Below are 27,173 nucleotides of genomic sequence, written 5' to 3' on the forward strand. Positions count from 1 at the left end.
TCTAGATGTGACTCTATAGATCTTTCCTTATTGATTTTTAAAGTCTTAAGGTTTATTACTAAAATTACTCCATCTTATCACTTCTTGCTTGCATAGGGAACATATAAAACTTTACTCCTCTGGACAAAGACTGTAAGGTATCTTTTTCTTTCTTTCTTTTTTTTTTTTTTTTTGGTAAGGATTTTGAGAGTCTAAGCTGTGAATCGGTGAGGCAAATGTTTTAAAAATATTGATTTTCCTTTTTTTCTCCTGATACTTGTCCACTGTTAGACTGTAGGAAGAGAGGTTTAGTCAAACACTTAATATTTCATCGTATCCTTTCTCTAAGTGGATGGTTAGAGATTCTTACAAATCCTTTCCTCTTTTGGATCAGAAACATCTTTTACAAACAGACATTTAACATAGGCTTTTTCAGGCTTCCATCCTCTACTAAAAGTGGGGGTATTTTCATATTGAACAGTGAGGCAGGCAAGGATGAAAAGGCTAGAGGAGAGGGGACCGTCACAGCAGAAATGACAGCAGCCGGTCTTTGGCCCCTTCATTCAGCAGGGCATTCTCCTCTCCTCCTGTGGACTCCAACTGAAGGCTATAAATCTGTTATATGTCTGCTTACATGCAAGGGTCTTTGTTTTCATTTCCGTTTTTATCTGCTGGACAGTAAACCATGCAAGCCAGGGATCTTGTCTTCCTATCCCAGTGTCTATTTCGTGCTGAAGACATGGGCTTAAGATCAAGACCAGCTCACGTGTGGGTGATTGAATAATGAAAATGATTGCTGTTTGGGGACTAAATGATAGGAATTTGCAGTAAGGTATCAATGTTGGTGTGAGAGGTAGAGTGTGCTACTGGACATAGCACAGGGATGGAGTCATTTGTCCCTCAAACCTTCCACTTAACTAGGAGTGTGATCTTTTCTGAGTTCTGAGGTTTTGGCCTTAGCTGTCTCATCTGTAACATGGACAGAGTATCACTCATGGCCTGTGTTGTTGTGAAGATTCAATGATGAAATCATGCAGCAGGCTTGGCCCTGATCTTCAGACTACACGGACTTTATTTATTTATTTCAATTTAAAAAAAGATTTCCTTGGGGCAAAATACACATCACATAAAATTTACCACCTAAACCATCCTTTTTTTTTTTTAAATTTTATTATGTTATGTTAATCACCATACATTACATCATTAGTTTTTGATGTAGTGTTCCATGATTCATTGTTTGCGTTTAACATCCTGTGCTCCATTCAGTACGTGCCCTCTTTAATACCCATCACCCATCTAACCCATTCCCCCACCCCCCTCCCCTCTAGAACTCTCAGTTTGTTTCTCAGAGTCCATAGTCTCTCATGGTTTGTCTCCCCCTCCAATTTCCCCCCCTTCATTTTTCCCTTCCTGCTATCTTCTTCCTTTTTTTTTTTTTTTAACATATAATGTATTATTTGTTTCAGAGGTACAGGTCTGTGATTCAACAGTCTTACACAATTCACAGCACTCACCATAGTACAGACCCTCCCCAATGTCTGTCACCCAGCCACCCCATCCCTCCCACCCCCCACCACTCCAGCAACCCTCAGTTTGTTTCCTGAGATTAAGAATTCCTCATATCGGGGGCGCCTGGGTGGCTCAGTCGTTAAGCGTCTGCCTTCGGCTCAGGTCATGATCCCAGGGTCCTGGGATCGAGCCCCGCATCGGGCTCCCTGCTCCGCGGGAAGCCTGCTTCTCCCTTTCCCACTCCCCCTGCTTGTGTTCCCTCTCTCGCTGTGTCTCTCTCTGTCAAATAAATAAAATCTTTAAAAAAAAAAAAAAAAAGAATTCCTCATATCGGGCACCTGGGTGGCTCAGATGGTTAAGCATCTGCCTTTGGCTCAGGTCATGATCCCAGGGTCCTGAGATCGAGCCCCGCATCGGGCTCCCTGTTCAGCAGGGAGCCTGCTTCTCCCTCTCCCACCCCCCCTGCTTGTGCTCTCTCTCTCTAGCTTGCTCTCTCTCAAATAAATAAATAAATTCTTTAAAAAAAAATTCCTCATATCAGTGAGATCATGTCTTTCTCTGATTGACTTATTTCACTCAGCATAATACCCTCCAGTTCCATCCACATCGTTGCAAATGGCAAGATTTCATTCCTTTTGATGGCTGCATAATATTCCATTATATGCGTGTGTGTGTGTGTGTGTGTGTGTGTGTGTGTGTGTGTGTGTGTGTGTATACCACATCTTCTTTATCCATTTATCTGTCGATGGACATCTTGGCTCTTTCCATAGTTTGGCTATTGTGGACATTGCTGCTATAAACATTGGGGTGCACATACCCCTTCGGATCCCTACATTTGTATCTTTGGGGTAAATACCCAGTAGTACAATTGCTGGGTCATATGGTAGCTCTATTTTCAACTTTTTGAGGAACCTCCATACTGTTTTCCAGAGTGGCTGCACCAGCTTGCATTCCCACCAACAGTATAGGAGGGTTCCCCTTTCTCCGCATCCCCGCCAACATCTGTCATTTCCTGACTTGTTAATTTTAGCCATTCTGACTGGTGTGAGGTGGTATCTCATTGAGGTTTTGATTTGGATTTCCCTGATGCCGAGCAATGTTGAGCACTTTTTCATGTGTCTGTTGGCCATTTGGATGTCTTCTTTGGAAAAATGTCTGTTCATGTCTTCTGCCCATTTCTTGATTGGATCATTTGTTCTTTGGGTGTTGAGTTAGTAAGTTCTTTATAGATCTTGAATACTAGTCCTTTATCTGATATGTCATTTGCAAATATCTTCTCCCATTCTGTCGGTTGTCTTTTGGTTTTGTTGACTGTTTCTTTTGCTGTGCAAAAGCTTTTTATCTTGATGAAGTCCCAGTAGTTCATTTTTGCCCTTGCTTCCCTTGCCTTTGGTGATGTTTCTAGGAAGAAGTTGCTGTGGCTGAGGTCGAAGAGGTTGCTGCCTGTGTTCTCTTCAAGGATTTTTATGGATTCCTGTCTCACATTTAGGTCTTTCAACCATTTTGAGTCTATTTTTGTGTGTGGTGTAAGGAAATGGTCCAGTTTCATTCTTCTGTATGTGGCTGTCCAATTTTCCCAACACCATTTGTTGAAGAGACTGTCTTTTTTCCATCGGACATTCTTTCCTGCTTTGTTGAAGATTAGTTGACCGTAGAGTTGAGGGTCCATTTCTGGGCTCTCTATTCTGTTCCATTGATCTATATGTCTGTTTTTGTGCCAGTACCATACTGTCTTGATGATGATAGCTTTGTAATAGAGCTTGAAGTCTGGAATTGTGATGCCGCCAGCTTTGCTTTTCTTTTTCAACATTCCTCTGGCTATTCAGGGTCTTTTCTGGTTCCATACAAATCTTAGGATTATTTGTTCCCTTTCTTTGAAAAAAGTGGATGGTATTTTGATGGGGATTGCATTAAATGTGTAGATTGTTCTAGGTAGCATTGACATTTTCACAATATTTGTTCTTCCAATCCATGAGCATGGAACTTTTTCCATTTCTTTGTGTCTTCCTCAGTTTCTTTCATGAGTATTTTACAGTTTTCGGAGTACAGATTCTTTGCCTCTTTGGTTAGATTTATTCCTAGGTATCTTATGATTTTGGGTGCAGTTGTAAATGGGAATGACTCCTTAATTTCTCTTTCTTCTGTATTGTTGTTGGTGTATAGGAATGCCACTGATTTCTGTGCATTGATTTTATATCCTGCCACTTTACTGAATTCCTGTATGAGTTCTAGCAATTTTGGGGTGGAGTCTTTTGGGTTTTCCACATAAAGTGTAATATCATCTGCAAAGAGTGAGAGTTTGACTTCTTCTTTGCCAATTTGCATGCCTTTTATTTCTTTTTGTTGTCTAATTGCTGTGGCTAGGACTTCTAGTACTATGTTGAATAGCAGTGGTGATAGTGGACATCCCTGCCGTGTTCCTGACCTTAGGGGAAAGCTCTCAGTTTTTCCCCATTGAGAATGATATTCGCTGTGGGTTTTTCATAGATGGTTTTTATGATATTGAGGTATGTACCCTCTATCCCTATACTCTGAAGAGTTTTGATCAAGAAAGGATGCTGTACTTTGTGAAATGCTTTTTCTGCATCTATTGAGAGGATCATATGGTTCTTGTTCTTTCTTTGATTAATGTATTGTATCACATTGGTCGATTTGCAGATGTTGAACCAACCTTGCAGCCCAGGGATAAATCCCGCTTGGTCATGGTGAATAATCCTTTTAATGTACTGTTATATCCTATTGGCTAGTATTTTGGTGAGAATTTTTGCATCAATGTTCATCAAGGATATTGGTTTGTAGTTCTCTTTTTTGATGGGGTCTTTGTCTGGTTTTGGGATCAAGGTAATGGTGGCCTCATAAAATGAGTTTGGAAGTTTTCCTTCCATTTCTATTTTTTGGAACAGTTTCAGAAGAATAGGTATTAATTCTTCTTTAAATGTTTGGTAGAATTCCCCTGGGAAGCCTTAACCATTCTTAAGTATACAGTTCAGTAGCGTTAAGTATATTCATGTTGTTGTGCAACCAATCTATAGAACTCTTTTCTTCCTGCAAAACTGAAACTCTGTACCCATTAAACCATAACTTCCTATTCTCCCCTCCCCCCAGCCCTGGGAACCACCATTCTACTTTTTGTCTCTATGAATTTGACTACTCAAGGCACATCACAGAAGTGGAATCTTAGAGCATTTGCCTTTTGGTAATTGGCCTATTTCACGTAGCATAATGTCCTCAAGATTCATTCATGGTGTAGCATGTGTCAGAATTTCATTCCTTTTTAAGGCTGAATAATATTCCATTGTACGAATATGCCACATTTTGTTTCTCATTCATTCATTAATTGATCCTTGGGTTGCTCCCACTGTTTGACTGTTATGAATAATGCTGCTATATCATGGGTGTACAAATACCTCTTTGAGACCCTATTTCCAATTCTTCTGGGTATATACCCAGAAGTGGAATTGCTGGATTATATGGTAATTCTATTTTTAATGTTTTGAGGAACTGACACACTGTTTTCTGTAGTGACCACACCATTTAGCATTCCATATGCCATGAGCCTCCAATTTCTCCACATCCTCGCCACCAACACTTGTTGTTTTCTGTTTTTGATGGTATCTATCCTAATGGGTGTGAAGTAGTATCTCAGCAACTTTTAAACCTTCAGACAAATTCCCATGTTTTACCTGCTAGCCACTAGAAATAAAGTATCTATTATAAAACAAGCTAGGAATAACATGCAGACAAACTTAAGGAGTATTGACCACAGAACAAGATGTTCATATGCTTATTAGTTGTTTTGCCATAAATTATCCGGATGTGAATCCGTAACTGTTCTTACAACAGATTTTCTGTTCACTGAGTCCTTGTACAGGGAAAAAGCATGGTGAAATGAAATTTGACCTATATTCTTTTTTTTTTAAGATTTTATTTATTTATTCATGGAGACACAGAGAGAGGCAGAGGGAGAAGCAGACTCCCTATGGAGCAGGGAGCCCAACGCGGGACTCGATCCCAGGACGCTGGGATCATGACCCGAGCTGAGGGCAGACGCTTAACCGACTGAGCCACCCAGGCACCCTGACCTGACTTCTTATAAAGAGTATAGAGAAAGCTCCTTCCTTTTCTTGGATAATACTATTTGACTCGTCATGTTTTGCTTGTTGAAAAGGGCTTGTTATTCTTACTCAGAGACTTAAAAGTTTTCAGACATCGCTGTTGTGTTTAGACCGATGAGGCAAAAGCATGTGAAAGATTTACAACCATATTGCTAGTTTTACATGCTGGACATAAGGTATATATAGACCATACCTTAGGGAAGGAGTGTATTTTCTGCTACTGAATCAGACCTGGGGCTTGTTGGTTGCTGCAGTGAGAGCACTGGTGAGTAAGTGTGGTTGCATTTTAGTGTGCTGTAATGTGATTTTTAAACTTGTTTAAACCATCAATTCACTGTTGTCATCACATCTCTTCCGATTTTCAAGTGCAAACTTGACACCATTGTTCTTATTAACAATTAAAAAAAAGTTATGCCCCTCAAGTTTCTATTATGAGAGACATATTCTTGAAGTTATGGTTACATTAAAATTCTTACTACAAATGAAGCCAGCTAAAAATGTTTACCAACTTGAATTGAGCTCATCATGTTTTGTTTGCTGAATAGTGTTTTGTGATTTTACCAACATAAGAATGAGTCTCCAAACTATTTTTAAAAGTGGAGCTTTTACTCTAAAGAAGTGCTTGCCTCATTTTCTTCATGCTACTCCAAACAAGATGTTGTTTATTACTTTGAAACACTATATGTAAACCCCAGGAATATGTTAAATATGATTGAAGTCTTGGCTGTCTTTAACAAATTGAAGTTTCCAGAAATTTAGCTGTGTTTAAAAACCAAAGCCATGTTTTCAGGAAAGATTTCTATTTCCAAATATGTGGTTGCCCAAACCTTTTATATTTTCATGTCAAATTCAGCTGCCAAATAACACACACTGTACCTTAGCTATAATAGAAAAACACACATAGACTTCAGATTTTAAAAAGCACTGCAAGAACTATGATCATATTTCTTGAACTTATGCTATTCCTATGCATAGAAGTGTGTTTTCGAGTATGCTCTGTAAGGCGACGGTCACTTACACTGGTACAAAATTGACATGCACAGCACAAGACTGGCACCGTGTAACAGCTGATCTGGGAAAATACAGGAATTCCTAGCCAGACCAAAATATGAGGTCAAGGAAGTCGCTTTTATAATAATAGTGGTTATCTGTTTAATGTGTGATCTGGCAGTGATATGATGTTGACCATAGGCAATTATGCATATTTCTAAACTGGTTGTGTGCAAGCCCAGAGTAAGAGAAATCCCCCAGTTTGTGATAAAAGGGTATTTATTGCCCTTTTATTTCCTTCATATGCTTTACTTAATCATTTATAAAAGACAAATTAATAGTGAGTACCAATTTCATTTTGTGTTTTATTCTGTAGTCATTCCTACACATTTGGGATATGTATTAATATGTGCTCTTAATAGTTTTGGCACAAGTTTAATGTCAATGAATGAGTGATGTACACATTTTATAGTCTTCTTAAGGTATAATAATGTGGTTCAGTGACAGTGTGTCTTGATTTCTTTGGGGGCAGGGTACTCAGATATGAGTCATATGGGGTAGAGACCTATTAGTTACTTTTTCCTCAGCTAGTGCAATGAGACACAATTTTTGTTTCATTATAGTACATTTTTTTTAGAATAGTATTATCAAGATTGTGTATAGATTAATGCCTAAGAAACTAGTTGATCACGAGACTGTATTTTCCTCTATCTTTTCAATGTGACTGAAAAGTTATATTCTATATTTTCGTATCAATGACAATGTGATGACACAGCAAAGGAGTTATATTGGCTTGTTGCACACATCAAATGTAATCTTCTTTTCTTTGTGGAAAAATATGTTTATTTTGAACAAGAAAAAAGAAATTTGAGTGTTTCAAGTATCAGGAAGCCTATGTTGGAGAAGACAGTGATTGGCTGTTGTTTACCTACTCCATGGGTAGAACAAGGAGAAATGGGATTGAATTTTAGTAAAACAGGTTTAAATTAACCATGCAGAAGCACTTACAGAAGACACCGCAATGGGCTGCAATTGTTGCCTTCTTTATTCCCAGGGACTCCGTCTGCTGTACTCACCAGGGCTCAGCATGGTGTCTGGCACGGAGAAGGTGCTCAACCGATATTAAATGAATAAAGAGAAAGAACGGATTAAGGAGATGCTTATAAAAGGCATAGCATTTGTTCTCAATGTAAGGTATTAATTTTAAGGTTTAATGGTGCCATTGTTTTAGGAACATCTACAAGGAAATCAGAACTGTAAATATTGAAAAATCTCTCTGGAATTTTAAATTTAAGAATATGCCATATTTACCTACATAGTTAACAATTTTCCCCAGACATTTTTCCTTTAAAAAGCAGCACAGTATAGGGTGCCTGGGTGGCTCAGTCAGTTGAGCGGCTGCCTTTGGCTTGGGTCCTGATCCTGGGGTCCTGGGATCGAGCCCCGCACAGGGCTCCCTGCTCAGCGGGGAGCCTGCTTCTCCCTCTGTCTGCTGCTCCTCCTGCTTGTGCCCTCTCTCTGTCAAATAAATAAATAAAATCTTTTTTAAAAAGCAGCACAGTATAAAGGATGTGGGGCCACTGCTTTGGGAACAGTGGGCTTGGAGACTTCTGGCCCCAACAGAGGTCAGTACAGGGGGGGAGCCTGGGCTCTTAGCTACAGGGCTGCCTTCAAGGAGCCTCCGAAGACTGAATAGGAAATACTAAGAGTTATATGTTGTGTCTATTTATTTCTGAAGGTTTTTCCACTGAGTAATTTTTGGGGTTGTTTTTGTGGGTTAGAGGGAGTGTGGTGAGTTATATATTATTCCTTCTAATGTCAAGCTGAACCTCAAAAGAAGATTTTATTTGAAAGATGTAAAAACAAACAAACAAAAAACTTCAAACAAGGAGCCAAGTGTAGCCACTAGACATTGAGGAGTTCTGCGTGCTCAGACAAGGTATCCCATCCGCATGCGGACTGCTTGCCTGAAGACCAGCCGGTGTCAGATTATAACCAGCGAAGACCAGGCAGGACTGCACAGTGACCAGTCCTTGGGCTGAGTGTTTGGTGGTTCAGTCCCCAAGGACTCCTGTACTAGGTCTCTGATGGGGATGATAATCTGGGGCTGTTGCAGGCAGGCCTATTGATTTCATTATGAACTGAAGGCACTCCAGAGTTTCCAAGTTTCACAGGCCTAGGAAAATATTTAAGGTCCGATCACACACGGGTTGCAGATTAGAAGAACAAAATTCAGGTTAATAACTAAGTAAAATGCAATATTATGTCAGCTCCATTCATTGTCAAAAAGAGTAGCATGCAAATGTCAAGACATTTGAAAAGAGTTTTTAAGTTAAAACTTTTCACTCTGTAAGCATTCCTCTAGGTGCTTGATGATCACTTGGAAATCATAGTTGGTTATAAATTAGGCATATTATTGGAAGCTTAATATTTCAGAAACAAAATTATAAAAATCCTTTCCAAATTTTTACAGCAAAATGATTATACTTAATGTGGGATATGGGCTCATTTTAATCTGTTTGATATCATTGGTCTTCAGATGTAATGGTGTATGGGGTCTGCAGAGTATTCACAGGGCCTTAAATCTGGGAGACTAGGTGGGAGAAAGTAAGAGGTTAGGTGTATTTTATTATTTATTATTTATTTATTTATTCAAGGGAAAGTATATTTTAAAAGGTGCTAAGAGAACATTACATAGATGCCTAGCAATATTTCCTTATAAAGTATCTAATGAGCCCTTTCTTTTCTTTTTTTTATTGAAGTATGATTGACATGCAATATTATATTAGTTTCACGTATACAACACAATGATTCGACATTTGTATATACTGTGAACTGATCACCGCAGTAAGTGTAGTCACCATCTGTTACCATACAGGTTAATACAATATTACTGACTATATTTCCCATGCTGTACATTACATCCCCATAACTTATTTATTTTATAACTAGAACTTTGTACCTCTTGATCCCCATTACCCATTCCCCCCATCCACCTGCCCTCAGGCAACCACCACTCTGTAATCTGTACCTATGAGTTTGGACTTTGTTTTGTTTTGTTGGTTTGTTTTGCTGTTTAGACTCCACATTTGTCTTTCTCTGTCTGACTTATTTCACTTAATATAATGCCTTCAAGGTCTACCATGTTGTTACAAATGGCAAGATTTCAGCCTTCTTTACAGCTGAGTAGTATTCCATTGTATATTTTTAGTATACCTTCTCATCCATCAGTGGACTCTTAGGTGATTTCCATATCTTGGCTATTGTAAATAATGCTGCAGTGAATGTAAGGGTGAATATATCTTTTCGAAATAGTGTTTTGTTTTTTTTTCCTTCAGATAAATACCCAGTAGTGGAATTAGTGAATCATATGGTAGCTCTATTTTTAATTTTTTGAGGAACCTCTATATTGTTTTCCATGGTGACCACACCAATTTACATTCCCACCAACAGTGCACGTGGGTTCCCTTTTTTCTGCATTCTCACCAACACTTGTTATTTCTTGTCTTTTTGATGGTAGCCATTCTGATAGGTGTAAAGTGATATCTCATTGTGGTTTTTTGATTTGCATTTCCCTGGTGATTAGTGATGTAAAACATCTAATCATGTGCTTATTAGTCATCTGTATGTCTTCTTTGGAAAAATGTCTATTCAGATCTTCCACCTATTTTTGTAACTAGATTGTGTTTTGTTATTGAGTTGTATGAGTTCTTTATATATTTTGAATATCAACTCCTTATCAGATACATGATTGGCAAATATGTTCTCCCATTCAGTAGGTTGCCTTCCATTTTGTTGATGGTTTCCTTAGCTATGCAGAAGCTTCTTTATTTATTTATTTATTTTTTACAAGAGAACAAATCTACACCTTTATTTATTTACTTTTCTGTAAGTTTAAATCCTTGAAGGGTACAGCATCACATGGATTGTGTGGCCAATGCCTTTAGCAGGAAGGTTGCTTTGAAATTTGGCACAAACCATGCCACTGTTTCCATGACCACAAGTTACTTTTCCCTAGATTACTCTGGTTTTGTTTGGTTTGCCACCAGGAGTCACCGTGTTTTTCTTCGCTCTGTACGCATAGGTACATTTCTTGCCTAGATGAATTCAGTTTCATCTCAGCATAAACACCTTCAATTTTAAGAAGAGCTTTGTGCTCCCTCTGGTTCTAGAGACCCCACTGATAGCCAGCAAAAATGACCTTGGACCACACCTTCCAGACCTATTTGTCGTTTTAGGCATCCTGTTCCCAGCAGGCCTCCTTAGGCTCCAAAATGGTGGAAAGAGCTATGCAGAAGCTTTTTAGTTTGATGTAGTCCCATTTATTTATTTTTGCTTTTGTTTCCCTTGTCTCTGGAGTCAGAGTCAAAAAACCATCACCAAGACCAATATCAAGGAACTTACTGCTTATGTTTTCTTCTAGGAGTTTTATGTTTTCAGGTCTAACATTAAAGTCATCCATTTTGTGTTAATTTTAATATATGACATAAGATAGTGGTTGGTTCAGTTTCATTCTTATGCAGGTGGCTGTCCACTTTTTTCAGCACCATTTATTGAAGAGACTATTCTTTATCCATTGTGTATTCTTGATACCTTTGCCATAAATTAATTGACCATACATGCATGAGTTTATTTCTGGACTCTCTATTATGTGCCAGAGATCTGTGTGTCTGTTTTTATGCCAATACTATATTGTTTTGACTACTGTAGCTTTGTAGTATAGTTTAAAATCAATGATCCTGATACTTCTGGCTTTGTCTTCTTTTTCAAGACTGTGTTGGTTCTTTTGGAGTCTTTTGAGGTTCCACACAAATTTTAGAATTATTTGTTTTAGTTCTGTGAAAAATGCCTTTGGACTTTTGATAGAGATTGCATTGGATCTGTAGATTGCTTTGGGTAGTATGGATATTTTTACAATATTAATTCTTCCAATCCATGAGCATGGAATATCCTTCCACTTGTGTCATCTTTAATTTCTTTCAGTGTATATCTTGTAGTTTTCAGTGTACAGGTCTTTCACTTCTTTGGTTAAATTTACTCCTAGATATTTTGTTCTGTTTGATGTGATTGTAGATGGAATTGTTTTCTTGATTTCTCTTATAGTTCATTATTAGTGTGTAGAAGTGCAACAGATTTTTGTATATTAATTTTGTATCCTGCAGTTTACTGAATTCATTTATTAGCTCTTACCATTTTTGGTGGAGTCCTTAGGGTCATTTAAATGTAGCACTGTGTCATCCACAAATAGCAACAAATACTTCTTCTTTCCAGTTTGGATGCCTTTTACTTATTTTTCTTGCCTAATTACTGTGGCAGGACTTCCAATACTACGTTGAATAAAAGTGAGAATGAGGCACCTGTTTGGCTCAGTTGGAAGAGCATACAACTCTTGATCTTGGGGTTGTGAGTTCAAGTTCCATGTTGGGTGTAGAGATTACTTAAACATAAAATCTTTTTTTTTTTTTTTTTTAAATGAAGATAGTGGCATCCCTGTTTTGTTTCTGATCTTAAAGGAAAAGATTTCAGCTTTTATACTAGTGGGTATAATATTAACTGTGTTTGTCATATATGGCTTTTATTATGTTGATGCACATTATATACACACACACACACACACACACACACGTTGTTGAGAGTTTTTTAAATCATAAATGGATGTTGAGTTTTGTCAAATGCTTTATCTGCACCTGTTAAGATGATCATATGATTTTTATCTTTCATTTTTTTAATGTGGTATACCAGGTTGATTGATTTGCACATGTTGAGCCATCCTTGTATCACTGGAATAAATCCCACTAGATCATGGTGTATGATCTTTTTAATGTATTGTTGAATTGAGTTTGCTAACATTTTGTTGAGGATTTTTTTAAAAGATTTTATTTATTTTTTTAAGAGAGACAGTTAGTGAGTAAGAGAGAGCACAAGCCAAGGGGAGAGGCAGAAGGAGAGGGAAAAGCAGACTCCCTGCTGAAACAGGGAGTCAGATGAGGGGCTTGATCCCAGTATCACGGGATCATAACCTGAGCCAAAGGCAGACACTTAACCGACTGATACACCCAGGTGCACCAAGGATTTTTGTGTCTATGTTTAATATCCCAATACAAGGATATGGGCCTGTAATTTTCTTTTTTTTTGGCGATGTCCTTGTCTGGTTTTGGTATCAGCATAATGCTGGCTTCATAGGAAGTGTCTGGAAGGCATTCCCTCCTCTTCAGTTTTTTGGAGAAGTTTGACAAGGATAAGTATTAAATCTTCTTGAATGTTTGATAGAATTCACCAGTGAAGCCATCTTGTCCTGGCCTTCTGTTTGTAAGGAGGTTTTTAATTACTATTCAATCTCTTTACTAGTGTTTGGTCTATTCAGAATCTCTATTTCTTCATGAGTCAGTTTTGGAAAATTGTATATTTCTAGGTGTTTATCCATGTCTTCTAGGTTATCCAGTTTGTGGACATATAATTGTTCATAGTAGACTCATAATCCTTTGTATGTCTGTGGTATCATTTGTTGTTTCTCTTCTTTCATTTTTTATTTATTTGAGCCCTCTCTTTTTCTTGGTTAGTCTAGCTAAAGGTTTGTCAATTTTATGAGTCTTTTCAAAGAACCAGCTCCCAGTTTCATTGATCTTTTCTATTTGTCTTTTTAGTCTCTATTTCATTTATTTTGGCTCTTATTTTATTATTTCTTTTCTTCTACCAACTTTGAGTTTTGTTTGTTCCTCTTTTTCTAGTTCCTTTAGTTGTAAAGTTACATCGTTTATGTGAGATTTTTCTTGTTTCTTGACTTAGGCCTGTATTGCTATGAACTTCCCTCTTATATTCACTCTTGCTGCATCTCATAGGTTTTGGTATGCCATATTTCTGCTTTCATTTGTCTCTAGATATTTTTTGATTTCTCCTTTGATTTCTTTGATGACCTGTTGGTTGTTCAGTAGCATGTTGTTTAATTTTCACATTTTTGTTATTTTTTCAGTTTTCTTAGTTTCATACCATTGTGGTTGGAAAAGATGCTTGATATGACTTCAGTCTTCTTGAGACTTGTTTTGTGGACTAATATGATCTCTCCTGGAGAATGTTCCATCTGCTCTTTGGAAAAATTTGTATTTTTCTGTTTTTGGATGGAATGTTCTGTATATGTCTATTAATAAAGTCCATCTAGTCTAATGTGTCATTTAAGGTTGATTTTTCTTATTGATTTTCTGTCTGGATGATCTATCCACTGATGTAAGTGGAGTGTTAAAATCCCCCACTCTTATTGTCTTGCTGTCAGTTTCTCCCTTTAGATCTGTTAATCTTTGCTTCATATATTTTAGTACTCCTATGTTGGGTACATAGGTATTTATAAATGTTGTATGTTCTTGCTGGATTGACCCCTTTATCATGATGCAATGCCTTTTTTTATCTTTTATTACAGTCTTTGTTTTAAAACCTATTTCATCTGATATAAGTATAGCTACATCAGCTCTTTTAAATCTCAATTTGTTTGCAATATTTTTTCCATCCTTTCACTTTCAGTCTGTGTGTATCCTTCTGAAGTGAGTCCCTTGTTGGCAACAAATAGATGCATCTTGTTTTTATCCATTCAGCCACTGTATATGTCTTTTGATTGGAGAATTTAATCTGTTTACATTTAAAGTAATTATTGGTAGGTATGTATCTGTTGCCCTTTTTTTTTTTTTAAAGATTTTATTTATTTATTTGACAGAGAGAGACACAGCGAGAGCAGGAACACAAGCAGGGAGAGTGGGAGAGGGAGAAGCAGGCTTCCCGCTGAGCAGGGAGCCAGATGTGGGGCTCGATCCCAGGACCCTAGGATCATGACCTGAGCCGAAGGCAGATGCTTAACGACTGAGGCACCCAGGCGCCCCTCTGTTGCCCTTTTGATCATTGTTTTCTGGCTGTTTTCTGTAGTTCCTCTGCATTACTTTTTTTTCTATATCTCTCTCCCATTGTGGTTTGATGGCTTTCCTTATTGTTATGCTTAGATTTCTCTCTTTCTCATTTTCTTTTTTGTATTTACTATAAGTTTTCCCTTTGTGGTTGCTGTGAGGTTCACATATAACTTCTTAGTTACATAACAGTCTATTTTAAATTGATTGCAACTCAAATTTGAATACATTCCAAAAATATATTTTTACCCCCATTTTATGCTTTTGATGTCACATTTACATCTTTTTATGTATCCCATCACTAATTATTGTAGTTTTAGTTAATTTCACTACTTTTGTCTTTTGACCTTCATACTAGCTTTATAAATGATTAATCCACCACCTTTACTATATATTTACCTTTTCCAGTGAGTTTTTTTTTCTTTTGTATGTTTTCTTTTCATTAATTAGTGCCATTTCTTTTCAGCTTAAAGAAGTCTCTTTAACATTTCTTGTAAGGTCAGTTTAGTGGTGATTAACTTCTTTAACTTTTTGCTTATCTGGAAAACTCTTTATCTATCCTTGTATTCTGAATGATGACCTTACCATGTAGAATATTTTTACTTGGAAGTTTTTTTTCCTCTCAGTACTTTAATATATCATGCCACTTTCTTCTTTCCTGCAAAGTTTCTGCTGAAAAATCTGCTCATAGCCTTAGGGGATTTACCTTGTGTGTAACAAGTTGTTTTGTCTTGCTGCTTTTTAAGATTCTCTCTTTGTATTTAACTTTTGACATTTTAGTTACAACATGTCTTGGTATGAATTTCTCTGGCTGCAAAGAAATTCTGTGCTTTTTGGATTTGGTAGTTTGTTTCTTTCTCCAGTGCTCTTTGTTTTCCAGTTGACTATATTCCTTTGGTATAGATTGTGAGTTGGGGAAGGGAGATGACAATTCTAGTTTCAGTTAGAAGAGTTTTAAGTGAATGCAGAACTCTCTCTGGAATAGAGTCATTTCTTACCATGCTCTGAACCTTGGTTAATAATATGAAATGACTATTTTGATATTTTATTCCTTACATAACCACAATGTTTGCACATCAACAGGTAAGAGTACATGGGTGCTGCCATTTCAAGCTACTCCTAATTATGTTTTTAACATTCTAGAAGGGCTGTATTTGTCAATCAGTGAGTCCTTCAGTGCAAGCCATTAAATGTTATAATTAATATAATTGTCTAGTGTTTAGGTAGAATAAATTGCTCATTTTTTATTTCATTATCTGTATTCTTTTCTTTTGTTTTATTTATTTATTTATTTAGTTAGTTAGTTAGTTATTTTAGTAATCTCTATACCCAATGTGGGGCTGGAACTCATGACCCCGAGATCAAGAGTTGCATGCTCTACTAACTGAGCCAGCCAGGTGCCCCTAATTATCTTGTGTTCTTAGCACAAGTTTCTAACTATGACAGACTCTCAGGTGTACTTATGTAATAATAGCTTTAAGGTCCATTTTATCAACGTGTACATGTTTTAAAGGGAATATTTCCATAATGTTTTTAGCTCTCACAACGTTTTTTATTCTTTCACAGAATATTATGATGTATTTGTCACATATTAGTTTCTTTCTTGATAGATGAGACCATGAAAGGCATGGACTACTGAAATGAATTGCAAGGCCATAGTCTTTAGTTAATCCCCAAGGAAGGGCTGCTCTTCAGATTCCCAGATGAATTCTCCCACAGCCTTTTGTGAAAAAAAGACAGCATGTAGAGTTTTAGTTATTAATTCTCCAGCTCCATGCTTTTTTCTTGAGTTGCCTAAATTAGGAGCCTCTTCAGTTAGAAACCCACTAACTTCATTAGGAAAGGGCACTGTGCATCTTGTCTAGCTGTGCTTCCTGGGCATGTAACCATAATAATTACTAATAGATATTGGTTGACTCAGTGACTGAGTGAAATAATGAATGGGAGTAATGGCTCCTGAAAGGTTTGCCAGTGGCAGCTGGGGCTCTCTGCAAAGCCCAGGAATGGTGGACCTCTCTCTGACAAATGAACTGACACAACCTATGAGCACACCACTGCTCTCTTGGCCTGGCTTTGCCTGTTTTGCCCACTTCACTCATTCTCCTCAGGCCAACTTGAGACTGGGTCTGGTGCAGAGACCATCAGTTTCTACCTGTTCTTTTGCATCAGGAGAGGCTAGGAAGTATGAATTGTGTTCAGATGGAATGAGTAAATGGAAGGGAACTAAATGCCGTCCAGGTGGAGATGGGTTGGGTGTCCTAGGAAAGGTGTTATGGGAATTAGCATTAGTATTGGATTTATGCAGGTCTTGACCATCTTCACATTCAGCGTCATTCTCTCTCATCCCTTCTGCCGGTTCCCTGAGAAAACTAGCATGCTGTCCCCAAAGAACTGCCTTGACTGAATTCTGGCCAAGGCAATGCTGCCGCCTGGCACTAATAAACATGGTGCACTCAACCGCCCAAGCAGTTGGGCTCTGCAGGCTGGGACCATATTTTGAGGTGACTGTTTCCTGTTCTGTGCTGTGTCTTCTCGAGGAGGGCCACAGGGACAAGTTTCTCTATGGTCTCAGAACCAGGAATAATTGTGTCCTCCTGAGCAAATGGCATGTTCTTTGTTTTAGGGACACTCTGATCTATGTAATGAATCACATTTCCCTCTTCATATAGCCTGTCTGAAAGCTCAGATTCAAATTTATGGTCTACTCCTGGCAAGTAGATAAGACTTCCTTGCAATAATTTTGTCTTTTAATTTCACTGCATTTTCCCTTAGACTATTTTATTCACCAACTTTAAATTTAGTTTATTGTATCAGATGCATTTTTTTGTTGTTGTTGTTAAATAAACCAATTAAATCCTTTTGGGAAAAAAGAAATAAAAATAAAGACCAGTATATTCATGCAACACCTTTACTTTAGTTTTGTTGATTTCCCAGGCCTTAATTTTACACCTTTTCTTCTCTAATCTCAATATCAATCCATACTTCTTAGCAGCATAATCCCTTCTGGATTTATTTTTTATTTTGTTTTGTTTTTTTTAATAGGAATTTGACCATTATATTAAAAGTAAGGTGTTAATAGCGATCCCTACAGCTGCTACTTTCTAGCTATGTGAATTTAACTAGATTACTAGATTACTTAATCTTTTTCATTTATATAAGAAGAGTAATACTATTTATTTTTTGTGAAGGTTGTTAGGATTATACAAAATACTGTATGTAACATACATGGTACCTTATTTGACACATAGTAGGTCTTTTGTTTAAAAGTCTAAGTGGAAAATGCACTGGACTTGCAGTGAAATCTCTCTCTCTCTTTTTTTTTTTCCCCCCACTTATTAGCTTATGACCTTGGGCAAATCATTTTACTTTTTTGGACCACATTTTTCTCACATATAATTTTATGGCATGGCAGAGAGAGCCCTTAGGATTCTAGCTGTGCTATTCTTGGATTCTTAGGCTTGTCCTGAGTAACATGTGAGAGTGTGTCCTCACTCTGTTTGCACTAGGAATGGTATGAATATATTCACCTGGGCATCGAGAGGTCTTGGGGAGAAGGGGATCCAGATCTGAAGCAGGGAAATGAAAAGGCCCATTGTGCTGGTCATTAATGTTCTTCACTGCTGTTGGTTATGGTACTTGCAAAGGTAGTAGCATCTTCTGGAATACCTCAATTGTGATTATAGTGATTATAGTCCTGAATTCAAGTGGATTTCAAAAGACGTGTCATTGGGGATGCTACTCTCTGTAGTGAATGGTTTATAACCAGGTGCTTGGCGAATACTTGGAGAGGTAGCAGAGGAACCAAGGGAGATGCTGCTTCTGATCAATGACCATATTCGCCAATGACTACATTTGGTTCATCACGGAGTCAATCATAGCAAGTGTCTGTGTCCAAGATATAGTTTCTATTCAGGAGATATTGGGCAATAGGAAGACCCCAAAGCAAGAGGAAACTCATTTAGCAAGAAGTTATTTAATCTCTCAAAGCCTCAGTTTCCTCATATGTTAAAGGAATAGTGATACTTACCTCATAGGGTTGTTCAAAGGAGATAATGTAAGTGCTGAGATATGTTAGTTATAGGTAACTAGTATTATCAAAAACTATTGGTATTATTATAAACTGCAAATTCACACCGGACTTCAAGGTTTTGCTATCCCTAATCTAATAAACTGTGCGGACTATAAGAATAAATGTTAAAAACAAAGCATTAGAGGGGCCCCTGGATGGCTCTTTCAATTGAGCGTCCAACTCTTGGTTTTGGCTCAGGTCATGATTGGGTGGGTTGTGGGATCGAGCCCTGCATGGAGCTCCATGCTCAGTGGGGAGTTGCTTGAGGATTCTCTCCCTCTGCCCCTCTCCCCACTCTCTCTCTCTCTCTGGCTTTCTAAAATAAATAAATAAATCTTTAAAAAAACATTAGATGATCAAATGATTGGAGTAGAGGGCATATGCAGAGAAAAAAGTTCTAATAAATTTTTGAATCAGTGCATCATGTCCATTAGTTTTCATCTTATCATTTTATCCCTGGGATCTTACTTTCAAAAGGTAGCCATCTACTTGTACTTTTGATTGATTTCATTCTTTGTATGTGAGGTGGGATTATAAATTAAAGACACTAGTTTCTATAAACTTCCCTCATTACTCCATAGTCCCATTTTGCCTACTTCTTGCAAAGTTTCTGTCTCCTGCCTTTCTGTGGGATAAATTTAAATTTGCTTACCTTGTTCAAAGAGAAAGCATTATGACACTTAATCCTGAAAAAAAATCTTTATAATGTAACTTTTAAAAAATGGTAAAAAAAAAAAAAAAAAAGTAACCAGAATAAAATGTTAAACAAAACAAAGCAAAACAAAACAAAACAACAAAAACCCTGAAGAAAGTGTTAAGATACGGTGGAATGATTGTTACAAAAACAGAGAAACCACTGAAAACTAGTCTGGTTTGGGTTCAAGTATTTTTGTCTCAATGAGCTTCAACTTTTGCTTGGTCCACTGAGATTCACTGAATTCAGGGAAATGTTGAGATTTGCAATGGTAAAATGTGTGGTAGTTACAGCCTCAGAACACAGCACCTGGGAGTGGTGGTTTTCTTGTGTTTCACTGTTTGAATCTTTCAGGAGAGAAGTGAAATTCTATAATCCAAATTTCATTGATTTATTTAGTTTTGACCTGCATTCTCATGTCAATTTCTCCTATGTCAAGTCATATGTTAGTCCATTTGGATTTGAAAACTGTACAGATAATTTTGTAGGCAGTATTTTCATAGAAAAGAAATTAGGACTAAAATCCAAGATATTGGCTGCCAAAATACTTAAAAATCAGGATATCCTTAATTCAGTTTTCAAAAGATGTTCCATAATTACTAATTTATTCTTGAATTAGATACACTAGTGTCTTCAAGCAGTTTTACTATTTTTTTATTTAAACTTTTTAAAATTGTGGTAAAAAAATAACTTGAAATTTGCCATCTTAACCATTTTGAGTTAATTGCAGTTCTGTAGTAGATTCACACTGCTGTGCAACAGTGCTCCAGAACTTTCTCATCTTGCAAAACTGAAACTCTAGACTCGTTAAACAAGAACTCCCCATTTTCTCATCCCCCAAACCCTGCTCAATTCAGTTTCTAAGTGAGGCATGTATATGTTTTGTGATTACGATTTGATAAGGCCAGAGGTCATTTAGGTGGATTGCAAATTGTAGGGTATGGTGTTTTTTTCACTTGAAAGTTGGACAAACGGTAGGAAATGAATGTTCATAGTTAGCACTTTTATTAGTTGAACTATAGGCTACTACTTAATGGTGCATATGAAGTACTTGGAAAGCAAGCATCACTCGTACTTTTGAGTAGTGAAGTTTACAATCAAAATCAAAACCAAAACAGGAATCAGACAGAAAATCCTGATAATGAAGGAAGGTAGCTTTTGAAATATAAAAATAATTGGAAAGTTGTGATATTATTTTCTTTTGAGATCTTTAGAAAGGCGAATATTCATTTCAGTATTGTGGTTTTGTTGAAGTACTATCAGCATGCCAAGGAACATGTTTACAGGTCCTGAGCTAGCCCCCTTCCTGGACTTTTCAAAGCTGTGCCTAAGGAGTCTGGTGTGACCACAGTACAAGGCAAAATCTAGAAGGAGGAAATGCTGAGATGTGGGTAGTGATATCTCAGAGCCCTCATTTGCTTAACTGAAAGCATTTTTTAAATGTTCAGGGAAATGAACGTGATGGAAGACGTTTGTTTCAGTGCCAGAGACAGTGAGGGCCCGACACCCTGGTGCAGTTCTCCTCCACTTATTTAAAAAATCAAAGTGATGAGATGTCATCTTATTGGCTACCTCCTGGCATCATCTTTATAGCCTCCATGCTCTAATACAATGGGCAAAATATGGCAAGATGATGATGATGATGATGATGATGATGATGATGGTGATGGTGTTGATATGATGGTGATCCTGAGAATAGTGGTCACCCAAATTCATGGATGCTCTATTCTTACCTCAGGTGTCTTGCCTGATAGGTCTCAGATTTTGGAAATGCAATGTTTGATGATACTCCTTAAGCCTCTACAGGATTAAATTTACAGATCTTACGACCCAGAGGTGTTTAAGACTTGGTTCTAGTGTGTTTCAGGTACATTTTACATTAAACAGGTTTTTATGTGTCAATTTGGGAACTTAATTGTCATTTATAAACTTGTTGCCTTGCTGAAAATGTATTTTGAGTCCAAAACAAATAAATTAAAAATTTTAAGGAAATGACCCTTTCTAAGTAGGAAATTGTTTCAATTTGTTCTTGTAATTCTATATCAGCATTTAATAAAATATTTTAATTTGGTTTTAGAATGAAAGCTATAGCTTAATTTTAATAATGGAGGAGAACAGTAAAGTGGCTAAAAAATGAACAGTATTACATATATTAAGTTCTTGATACATATTGGTTGAATTAATTAAATACAGAGTCATTTATATTTAGTTATTTGACTTTGAAATACAGGGTAAGAGTTTTTAAACTTCAATTGAATTTTATAATGATACTTTTCTTACTCTTATATTAACGTGAATTTTCACATCTCTGAACTCACACGTTTTGCTTACTTTGGCCTTATTTTTATTTGGCCACTACTTATTCTGAGTAGTGGGGAGAGTTAACTTGAAGTTATAAATATGCTTCAAGCAATCTACAAATCCAAGCACAGATAATCAAGTATAGATGGTGTTAATACTACTTAGGTAGTGATAAGCTACAGGAAAATGTGAGGGAGAGGAATAAGAAGTTATAGTGAGTCACTTAACCAAATCTGCGTTGCCAATATGCTATTGAGAAGGTTTTTGTTTTTGTTTTTGTTTTTTTTTAATTTTAAGATTCTTCCTTCAGTGGAATATAAAGAGATAACCTCAGTATTAATGATAGCATATTGGCATATGAAGGGAAACTATATGTTACATCTTTTACCTCATTTCTTGCTTGAAGTGATAAGCTGATTTGGCCTCCAGGCCTGGGTTTTTTCCTTTCTCAAAGTCCCATTTGATTCTCTCTCTTGGTTGGTGGGGACAGCCTTCCTGGTTGGAGGAAGACCGTTTTTAAGGCAAGAGAATATGGGTGGCTGCACGCCTCTACTAGGACCGATACTAGAGTTAATATAGCGAACTCACTCTTTCACCCAAATGGTCATCTATACCTTGGGGACATTAAACAATGTGGAAAGGGTCCAGGGAACACTAGAAATGGCACCAGATTAGAACCCTAGAGACCTTGTGGATAGGTGTAAGAAAACTCTAATAATTTCATCAGTATTTACCATTAATCAATTAATATTTCTATGTGCCAGGTGCTATATGCTTCATCTTGTTCAATCCTCACAAAACCTTATAAGTAAATCTGATTAATCCCATTTCAAGATTTAAAAAAAAATAGAGAAAAACGTGTTAAAACATGTTTCTCAAGCTGATGCAGACAGTAAAATAGACCTGGAGTTCACCCAAAGATCGTCAGACTCCAACACAAATATGTCAATTATTCTGCTAGTGCTTCCTACCATGGTGGTGGGGATTGGGTACAGGCATGGTTACTGCTCTCTGGGTGATGATTTTACCTAGTTATTGCCAATTAGTTAAATTTAAAGTTCTTTACATTTCTCATTTGTTCTCCTTCCTTCTTCTTTTTCACCTCTGGTCATTTTCTTCCCACTTCTGATATCACTCCCAAGTTGGTAGTAAAGGCCATGATTCCTGCCCATTTTCTCCTCTCACCACAAAACCTGGATCAATTAGGACAAAGGAGCCAAAAGTATGGTAGCCTGTCAGTTTCTCTTTCTGTGTGCTTTAGCCCAGCTCTCAGGATGAATTTAGATTAGGCATACTCAAGGATATCCATGAGTAATAACTATAAGCTTTGTCATAGATAACTGTATCGGGTGTGTTTAAATGTACAACTCTGTTTTTCTATTATTATGTGATATTTCATGTTGACTTGTCAAACTGAAAAATACCCATATTGATTTTGCAGAAAGCTTCACATGTGAGATAAATGCACTCAAAGACTCCTCACAAGTAGCTCTTTGGAGCTTCAGATGTGAAATGGATCATTCCTCAATCTGTAATAGACCCTTCTGTGAAGCTCTTCAATCAAACCTGAGAATTCAAGGTGAAATTGAGGGGAGGATGGGAAACCCCTATAGGGGGATTTGAGTGGACTAGCTGAGAAAGGAACCGGGGGTATTTGCTGCCTCTTTTTTCAGTTTTTTTTTTCTTGAGCGTAGGAAGGCTGTCAATCACTGTGTGACCTTGCATGCCGTGCACGCCGTATGCGTGTAATACCTGGGTACAAGGAGACAGCCGTAGAGGTGCTCATAGAGGTGCTGTCATATGCGCCTTTGATTTCTTTCCACTTGCCAGTTTTTTTCCTGACAATTTTCAGGTTATTTTTAAAGTGGGTATTTTATACAAGTTTATTATACAGGGTTTCTCTTTCCACCAAATCATTTATATTGTTATATTTGTTAGACCGAAATTGTTATCTTTTGAGAAAAGCATAAATAATCTTCTAAAAAAGTTAGTGACGCATAATAACTACTTTAGTTAAAAAGAATTGTGATATTTTATTAAGTAGTGATCCTGGTAAGGGCATCTTATTTAAGAATCATGTTTGTAGATCATGTAAATGACTTTTAATTAGTTTGTTCTCAGGAAAGCAGTAAGAGTTACCCCTAGGAAGGAAAACAGCATCTTCTGAAATTAGTTTTGGTGTCACATTTTTTATTTATTTGGGAGCACATTTTCATTTGGACATTTCTAGGTTAATTAAAAAAAAACTCAAAAATTTTCAATGGGCTATTTAGTTTGGGGGAGCAGTGAATCCTGACACCAAACTAAGTAATAAAAACTGTGCTTTGGAATTTATGCTCAAACACATAATATGTTTGATAATAGTTTTTGATGCTCAAGCTGCTACGAAATGATTGCTATCCCCTCGCTGTGTTGTAGTTTTTCCTAAGCCACGGAGACGGTGTTGTTTGTAAAGCTCGCATATTAGTATAATCTTAAGAGCATATTAATTGCCCGGGAGGTTTATGTATTTGTTCTGCACATGTGATTAAAGATCACGGCAGCTTATACAGCATAATTTTAGAGATGGAGAAAATGACTATTGTAATACTTGCTACTCTCAGTTTCCTCTACAGCAATGCCCTTACACCTTTCTTTTTCAGGCATTTTGTAGCATCCTAAACAGAAGGATATTGAAGGGAGCTGATTCTGCTTTGATCCTTGTGCTTGTTGTCAAAGCGCTTGGGATTGAAGAGACTGTTGGCTACAATTGACTGTGACAATTAGGAGATGATCAGAGCCCTAGAGTGGAGCACTTAAAGGGTAATTTACATGTCAGTTTGTCGAATAAAAAAAAAAGATATTCAGCTAAGATTTTTTTTTTTTCCCCTCAGAGCCTTGTAAACTGCAATTTGTGCTCGGGTAAGAAAAACCTGGCAGAGGAGTTAGGATAGCCATTACCATTTGAAAAGAAGCAATCATAAGGCCGCTGCTGAGCCCTTTGTCCACTAAAAATGCTGATTTGCAGCAGTGAGTGAAAAAGTGGAACCATCACTAAATAAAACCTTGAGCTAGGTAACAACCCCCCGGCCCCCACCCTTGCTGGCTTTTTAATGTTGGTTAAAGGTGTTTTTAAAAAAACGTATCTTAAATCCGATACTTACTATCATTATAACATTGTTATTGGTCATGAATGTCCTTTCCTAAAAAAATAATATAAAGGATGCATTGAGGAAGTGGTAGGTGGAATACAGGCCAACAGCCAATTGAAAGGCTGATGAGGGCTATCAGTGGTATCTTAACTCTGGTCCCTTTGTATGGTATCACGGTTTTCCGCCAGTCAATCCTTTACACTCTGTTCTCCCCCTAACATATCAGTGTGCTCCTAGGTTTTCCCATTTTTATTTATACTCTGATTTTAAAGTGGGAACTGTATTTCTAACCTTCACATATTTAGCCTATTTGGGTGCACTTGGCTAAAAATATAATGCACTTTCTGTCACGATTTGCTCTTCATATGTGGTCATCTCTATACTTTTCTGTTTGGTAATCCATATACAGAAGCAAAAAAAAAAAAAAGTAGCTAGCAAGTGAAAAGAAGATAATTGCCAGTAAATATATGGTGATATATATTTAACTGTCAAATAGAGTCAGAAAAATTAGTTATTTCAAGAATTTTTGAGTCTTACCCCCTCCCTGGAAATCATTAATAATAGTAATAATAATAATAATAAATAACATGTAGTTGCAAGATTTTCATTTGGAAAATTATCTAAAAAAGAATGTATCAACAGAGCCATCCTATCCAGACGTAATCCAATTTGGTGTGTGTATTTAATTCAGAGATACATATTAACTTTCAATGGCAGATACATTTTATATTCCATTTTTTTGGATACTTGGCTACAGTGACAGGCATTTGCAGAAAGGCAGCAGGTTAGAAATGTCTTTATCTTAAAACACCAGCTTTATTGATGAGAGCTAAGAACATGCATGACCTTCAAAAGCCAGATTTTCCAATAGCACATTGCTGTTCCTCAAGTCCTTCACCTGGATACTGGTGTTGGGTTTTCAGGCCACCCTTCCATTAAAGACATTCACAACTCCAGATAAAAGGGCTTTATTTCTCTTCATTTACATCTAATACCTTAACAACAATAAAAATTTTTTTCAAGGGATGCTTTACGAAAGGATTTGCATTCTACTCATGGAGGTTTCTGAAAAACACAATAGTCAATGGGGAGCTGATTGAGAGAAGTCAGTAATTCACAGATACTCTGACTGTTTTGCAGGAAGGCCCTGAACTTCTTTATAAAGTTTTTTAACTCTAGTTTTCCTTGTGTGCACGCCCCCCGCCCCCCACCCCCCCTTGCTAAGAAGAACACACCAGCAAGGAAAAAAAAAAAGAATGAATAGGTTAGTAAGTGCTAAGAGGATAATGAGACAGGGAGTGAGAGAAGGTCTGGGCTTCCTTACCGTGTGTCTGCAGGATGCAGGCAATGGTAAATCTGTATCAAAAATCAGGCACAGCAGGAGGTGTTCGTCTCCCAGGTAATGGGTAAATGATGAGCACATGAGCCATCCTTGTATCGATTTAAGCATTTTGTTCCAGCCAGTCACAATTAACTTTGATTTGTTTTTACTTTCCTCTTACAGGTTTGCATTTAAAACACTCTTGGAGCACTAATTGTATAAAATTCTGGTAACTGCACATTCTCTTTTTAGAGAGGTAATGAGCGAATGAATGAAAAGGCAGGGATTATTTGCCGTTCTAAGAGCCGGGATTGTCAGAACATTTCTACTTGACTGAAATTGTTTTGGAAGGTGAGCTGGAACAAGAATCTTGCAACTAAAATGAAGTGACTCTGCATGTGGTTTTGGGATGTTTCTGTTCATCAAAGAACTCTACAGAACTGCTCTGGGACTTAGAAGTTGATTTAGATTTTATTTATGAAAGAATATTTAGGTGAATCCTATGAAAACATTTTAAAGTACGCATATTTGACTCTTAACAAATAAGTGGGAGTCTTTTGAAGGCTCATTTGGAATTATTTGAAAAGAGTTTTCCTATTACTATCACAGTGTTTTTTCAATATACAAATTGCCCTGTTGTGACAAAATAAATTATTGAAATGCTTTGAAAAGTTTTTAGAAATGTGCCCAAGGAAACAATATGTAAATTGTTAAAGTTAATTCACATGTCAATTTATTGAAATGTTGCTGCTACTGAAAAGTCCAAGAACCTTTAGCACAACATTGCAGAACATTTACAGTCTTGTTTTAATGAGTAGCTCTTTCTTTGTATGTGTTTGGAGGTGGCAATAGAGTTGCCAGATACAGCAAATAAAAATAAAGAATTCCCAGTAAATTTGAATTTTTGATCAATAGTGAATATTTTTTCATATAAGGATATCCCATGCAATGTTCACATTTTATCAGGGAACCCTAGGTGGCACTCTGATTGGACAGAAATTGCAACCATGCATTGAATGGACAATCTAATTATTTATAAATTATAAATTGTCACTTATAAATCATTTTACCTTTCACTGTCAGATTAGCTAGGCCAACAAGCTTGCCCCCCTTCAAATAGAAACCAAAAGGCTTTTTAACTCATTAATGCTGAGTTTAATTTCCCCATTACATTCCCT

General features: G+C 37.0%; 1 long non-coding RNA gene across 27 annotated transcripts in view; it reads left to right on the forward strand.

The window, feature by feature from the left end:
- The window catches only part of LOC118537906 (uncharacterized), a 50,053-nt gene extending 23,157 nt beyond the window's left edge, over positions 1–26,896 (forward strand). For 25 of the 27 annotated variants that reach the window (XR_013447101.1, XR_013447104.1, XR_013447103.1 and 22 more), the window contains 3 exons: positions 22,985–23,122; positions 24,186–24,345; positions 26,179–26,896. This is a non-coding gene — a long non-coding RNA (uncharacterized LOC118537906). Of the gene's footprint in view, positions 1–7,647; positions 7,788–22,984; positions 23,123–24,185; positions 24,346–26,178 lie in introns of all 27 variants that reach the window. The other 2 variants (XR_013447112.1, XR_013447114.1) reach the window with 2 other exon arrangements.
- Positions 26,897–27,173: the final 277 nt, after the last annotated feature.

This window comes from Halichoerus grypus, chromosome 4 (genome assembly GCF_964656455.1).
Source record: "Halichoerus grypus chromosome 4, mHalGry1.hap1.1, whole genome shotgun sequence".
Taxonomy (NCBI): Eukaryota; Metazoa; Chordata; class Mammalia; order Carnivora; family Phocidae; genus Halichoerus; species Halichoerus grypus.